The sequence below is a fragment of the Chenopodium quinoa genome, unplaced genomic scaffold (genome assembly GCF_001683475.1).
Source record: "Chenopodium quinoa cultivar QQ74 unplaced genomic scaffold, ASM168347v1, whole genome shotgun sequence".
Taxonomy (NCBI): domain Eukaryota; kingdom Viridiplantae; phylum Streptophyta; class Magnoliopsida; order Caryophyllales; family Amaranthaceae; genus Chenopodium; species Chenopodium quinoa.
In genome coordinates, this window is record NW_018743252.1 from 10455011 (window position 1) to 10461730 (window position 6720).

The 6720-nt window shown below is 29.7% G+C and overlaps 1 pseudogene; it reads right to left on the reverse strand.

Annotated features, from left to right (window-relative positions):
• Nucleotides 1-228: 228 nt before the first annotated feature.
• On the reverse strand, nt 229-6209 carry LOC110734947 (annotated as a pseudogene).
• Between the last annotated feature and the right edge of the window lie 511 nt (nt 6210-6720).

The following is a 6720-nucleotide window of genomic DNA, read 5'->3' on the forward strand; positions in this document are numbered from 1 at the left end:
TATTCAACATAGCAACCAGAACATTACATAAGCCACACACATTCAAGTTTTATTTATTTAAATATAAAACTTAATATGGGGAGTAATCCGGGATATTACTCGAACCGCACACTAGTTTTTATGTAAAAAACAGAACTCATTGCAAACCATCATCATCGATCCTAACTTATGCAACTCATACATACCCTAGTTAGTACTTGTAATAACTTGTCATAAAACCCGACCCAATTATTTAGTCCTAAAATTAACATGGGATCGGTATGTTTGTCCGGCACTCCAGCCCCAAGGGATGACATTATACAAAGGAAGGGCCTGGCCAGATCTAGCTTCAATTAATAGCAAAGATAAAGGAGGTTCAAGAGCATTTGGTGCATTAAGTACCCATGTCAGCACCCCACGACCGTTGCGCATCGATCCATCCACCATATTGCTGCTTCAACTTCACACTTTCTATTCCTTCCCCATCTTCATACTCGATTATGAATGCAAAGTAGTGTGGGTTCGAACCCGGATCCACTCTTATCGCCACTGGCACTCCCGGATAGTTACATTTCACCCTGCACCATATGTGTTATATTGTGTAAAACATTTCGATAATGGAAATAATGGGCTAGGTTTAGGAGAAATTTATGGAAAGTTCTTACTTTATCACGTTATTTGTTTTAGTTCCTCTATTTTTAAATGTTTACTCCAATTTATTCATGCACGGAGGTAATGGGGTAGAGGGAAGAATAAAAAATTGTAAAAAACAAAAGAAGTGAAGAGAATTGAAGGAAAGAAAATTGAAGGAAAGAGAATATGAAATTAACAAAATATGATTTATGTCGGGTGCAATAGGTGAGAGAAATGAATTACATATTGTAAAAGATTTCAAATAAGGAAATGTAGCAAATATTTAAAAACGGCCGGAAAAGGAAAGTGAAACAAATATTTAAAAACGGAGGGAGCAGTAATGATAAGAAAGTAAGCACCTAATGAATTTAGTGTCTCTATTAAGTGTATAGTTAGTTCATGGTGTTAATGTTGATGGCAATTAAGATTGCTAGCTGGTGCTATGAGTCAAGTACGTTGCATGCTTTTTAAGCACTATTATGCATAGTTAGTTCAAGAATCAAGACTATAATAACATTATACTTATATACCATACATAGTAGGTCTTGTATCAGGCAGTCTAACAATTAAATTAGGTACTCTCTCCGTCCCCGAAAGAACGACTCTTTTGGGTTGATTTCGCTGGTATTGATAAAGTTAAATAAATAAAAAGTAAAAGTAAATTGGAAAAATAAATTTACATAGGGTTTACAAAAAAGTAAAGAGAGATAGTAATAAAAGTATATGGAAAAATAATTTTTTTTATGGAAAAGCTAATTTTGCACAAATATTATTGTAAATTGGTGGATATTTTAATGCTAATGAGTCATTCTTTTTGGGACTAAATTAGGCCAAATGTGTCATTCTTTCGGAGACGGAGGGAGTATTAATTCCACAAAAATATAAAAACTTTAGTGTTAGTTAGTTATTGGTATTAATGCAGTCAATAGACTATCTAATACTTCATCTATTGCAAATTAGATAACATATCTCTTTTATCACGACATTTGTCAATGCAAAAGTTCAACCAAAATTATCTTTAATAATTATATTGTTGTAAAGATAATAATAGAAGTTACTCAAAAAAAAAAAAAGATAATAATAGAAGTATTAAATATTGGATTTTAACAAGAATTCACGTGACAATTTTATTTTATTTTAATCTATATATCATAAATGTTAGTCAAAACAAAATTTATGAATATTGTTAAAAAATAAAGTGTGTCATCTAATTTGATCATGAGAAAGTACAACACAACGCCTAGCCCTTTTTCTTTTTATTATTATTATTATTATTATTATTATTTTGTTTTTTAAATTTGGGGAGGATAGGGAGAAGGCCTAGTGAAACCTTCACAATTGTACTTAGCAATTAACATGCTAGGTACTTTAGAAGTGGGGGAAAGAAAAGGAAATTTCCACCTAAAAGTGCTTTCTAATAGAATTTGATCACACAACCTAAACCGACCATTCTAACTATTAGGTCAAGTCTTGTTAGATCCGTCCCATGGACTTACATACATACATATACAAAATTAAGTTGTTGTCTTGTTGATGGCATTACTAATTTGGTTGTTACCTTTGGTATTGGATGTAAAGATTACCAGCATTTCGTAGTTGGTCAGCAAGGCCATACTTAGCCATGGCACCAAAAGCTTTTCCACTCATATCAAAATGAGCCATATCTGAAGGGCGGCAACCTGGACAGTGATCTATTATTGTCACTGTCACTCCTTCTCCTGAACATGCACTATGCTCGGTGCATTTTACCTATAATAAACATGGAGCATCTTTACAATGGGTATAGTACATTTATCATCACTTGCATGGACTTACTTTTACTTTATGCATTTATCCCGGCCCAAAATAATAACGGAAAGAAAATACTACTGTACAAGCTTATCACCTTGATATGGAGTTATTGATATACTTACAAAAATGTCATGTTGACTAGACTTTTTTGTTTATTTATTTACAGTCTTACCGCTGAATAAACGAATTATGTTTATCAAGGTGATAAAAGGGAAAATACAAGCTAATTTGCCAGATAAACAAATTTTTCTAAATCTGATGACATTTTTGTAATTATATTGAAAAAGCAGGATCATTTATTCAGTACTTTTGGTGAGTTGTCCAGTTACTGTTTGCAACTTATTTTTACTATTTGGTGAGAAAATTACACATTTACCCCTCAACTAATGCATGAAAAGACGCATATACCCCTCTACTGATACTTGAAAGACAATTATACCTCCAGATAAACAAATTTTGTTTATCTGGTGAATTAACTGGGTATAGCCCGTGATAAAAGGAGCAAGAGTTTGCACTAAGCGAGTCAAAGTTTTGAAAGTAAAGGAAGTATCTTTTCCCTTAGCTTGTTCAATTAAATTCTTCATATTATAACAAAATAGTAATATTCTATATGTTATAAATACTCTATTTGTTCCTTAATGTTCTACCAACTTTTTTAAATTCTTTATACACACATCATTTTTATTTTATAATATTGACGTGTATCAAAGCGACACTTTTGATTAGTATTAACTTTAATTATATGCTAGTAAGATCTTATAAAGTTCAAATTTTGATACTACCTCCGTTTCATATTATTTGCAACGATTAGACATTTTTCCTCTCTACTTTATGTCAAATCGTTGCAAATAATATGTAACGGAGGTAGTAATATATATCGAGATTAATATAACCTTCTAACAATTTAAAATAATAACATATGTCATTAAAAGTTATTATGTAATGAAATGAAAAAAAATGTCAAAGTAGGGAAAAAAAGAATTAAGGGTAGTAAACATATCATAATATGTCAAAATGATACCTAAAATGATTATAAAAAAAAGGAAAAAAAAAAAAAAGAAAAAAAGAGGATAGTCATATATATACTCATATGAGATATAGAACCCGGAGTAATTCTGATTTTGGGGGATAGGGCATTCACTTGGATATAAAGGGTACAAACACTGGATACTGGAAGCTAAAATCTAAAGCCTATCTACCTTTTTATTTAAATTTTTTTTTTTAAGTTGTAATATTTTGAATTTTACATTATTCACACTTTAATACTCGGTATAATGTATTTATAGGAATTTATAATTACTAAGCATATACAAAGTATATTAATGTAAATTGAAAGAGTACTATATTTTTTTTTTTTATTTTAACTTTTGACAACATATTTTATTTTTATTGAAAGTACTACTATGTTAGTTACTCATATTAAACAATACGGAGTATATGGATATCTTTAAAAACTATATTGAACTCTATTGAATGTATATTGAGCCTATTTTCGCCCAAATTCTTTTTTGGTCACAATTCTTTTATAATTAAATTGTCATATACCATTATTTTCAGGTTTCTTTTATCCATTTTATATATTTCCTTTTTTTAAGTTCCTTCACTTTTTGTGGAGAACATCTATGCCCATCACTATAATTCGAGTTGTGTTGGTCCATGAACTTTAATTATGTGTTGAGCCAAATCATTTTACTGGACATTGGACAGATGTCAAGCTGAAAGGCCAAGTGTACTGTACAACAGAATCCATGCACTAAATACAATAGAAAATATTGCCATAAAAAACAAATACAATTGAAATTTTGAAATAAGGCTTATTCTACGCCGTATATCTTTTATCTGTCTAGTGTAACAAATTTCAACATATTTCAAGTTCAAAGGTAGGAAAGAGTTATTGAGCTTTTGTCAAAAAAAAAAAAAAAAAAAAAAAAAAAAAAAAAAGAAAGAAAGAGTTATTGAAAAAGGAGTTCCCTTTACGACTTCATATTACTACCTCCGTTATAGGTTATTTACAACGATTTGACATAAAGTAGAGAGGGAAAATGTCTAATCGTTGCACATAACCTATAACGGAGATAGTAAATGGCAAATTAGATGGTGTAGTCAATCAAAAAATGACAACTTATGTAATTAAGCGTTAAATTATACAATATATATTGACTACATTTCTCTTTTTAGAATTATTGTCAAATTAATTTGGAACCTCTTACAAGTTTTTCCGACTTACTTTAGATGACTAAACGCTTTAAGAGTGCATGGGGCATAAGGGTAAGGGGATCTCCACTCTCAAAATATTCTTGTTAGGATTAAACCTTCTATTCAAGGTTGCAAGGTTCTTTCCTTACCACTAAGCTAAGCTAACACTTACTAAATTTAACAACATTTTATAGGACAATATATATTTAATACATACATGAGAATAGTGAAAAATGCCCTGGAGATGTTCTAGCTTTCGATTACGATCCTTTTAGTACAACCTAGTAAAAAATAACTGTAATTGCCCAGTATTGACTTTTGCACTATTTACATACATTACTTTGATCAATGTTCGTTATCGTTGATGATTTTTACGTAAGATTAAACATAATTATGTGGGTATTTGTTCATATTATCTCTATATATAATTTTTAATAATATAAATATTTTATAATTCATATATATTGGTAAATTATATAGGAATATTTACTACATATATTGGTAATTCATATATATGGGTTAATTTTTTTTTTTTTTTTAATGAATAGAGATTAGACATGTTCTAGACCTTCTAGTTACAATTTTTTTTGTATTATGTTCTTTGCTGTTTAGCCCTAGTGTCTTTTTTTACAAGAATTTGTAGTATTTAAATGTTAGAGATATGAGATATCGGAAACATTAACCCCTTATATGCTCATCAATTTTTATCTATGTTATTTGAATTTAACCTATATGTTTTCAAGGGCACACTATGCAACCGGATATACATATCAATAATATGTAATTATGTTATGCACGCAACCAATAATTGGTATACAACAAATAATTATATTAAAAAAAATAGAATAAAATAAAATTAAAACCTGGTAGCAAACTCCGCATCCATCACCAGAAGCAAAAATGGAGGAACCACAAGATGATGTCATGCCCGAAAATGGAGGCCTTTCCACTGAATCTAAATAACCACATGCTCCACCTTCACATATACAATAATATTCATTTCTTGTAAAATTTCATAATATTAATGCAAATCACATTTCCATTATTATACTTTGATATATCAATTTATATTTATATATATAAAGCAAGATAAATAGCTTTATTTAATTAGTTCCTCAATTTCCCATCCAAACAAGTGTTTAATTTGCTAAGCTTTTTATTATTCAATATAATTATCCTTGTAAAATTTACTCTCCTTTCTAACTAATTATACAATAATAACTCGAATTTAAGGAAACTTTGTCTCAAAAATATGTATATATACTTTAGTAGTTTTTTTACGAGCACTAAGAATATTTCATATTTTACGTTCATTACTCTTAAACGGAGAAAAAATAATCATAAACCGTCAAAAAAACAAAATAGAGAGATACTTAAAAAAACAAGCTTAATTATTTTCAATAATCACAATTATAGATAGTCCATAGTTCCATACCATCGTTACCGGCACCATTCGGGCTTCCATACCACGTAGCACGAGCAGGAAGCCAATAAGAGTTAACGCGTCGATAATCACCGGTGATGTTAAGTAATTTGGGGTTTAGACAATGAGTGTAATTAAGAAGAAGAGCAAAAATAAGAATAAAGACGTAATTATAGATATAAGCCATTATAAAATTAAACTTATATTAGTACGTAATGTTACTACTACGTACTTATTAATGTTACTAATAGTGAAGAGAATTGTGATTAATTCAGGTACTGCCTGTTGTTGCTACTTATAGCAAAGAAGTGCCTTTGGGGTTTATTATTACGTAGGCCACTAACCCACTTTTGGTATTTTTTGTAGATATAAAATATAACTTTTATTAGAATTGAATCTTATTCCATTTTGTGATTGGCTCATTGCCAAAATACCTTTTAGCATTTCCATTTAAAAAAACAATACACTTCTAGCATTTTGTTAAAATTAAATAAAACCAATAATAGAAAAGATTAGAACTTTTCTCCTCTTATCTCTCTTCAAAACCCTAGCCTCCATTGTTGAAGTATGAAGAGGCTTCCATCGGTTTTAACCGGTGGAAAACCCCAATTATTATTTCTTTAAAGTATTTTTAGGTTTATAATAATGTTTCCTCTTTTGGGAGGAACTTTTCTCCCTAAAAAAAGGGTTACTGATCT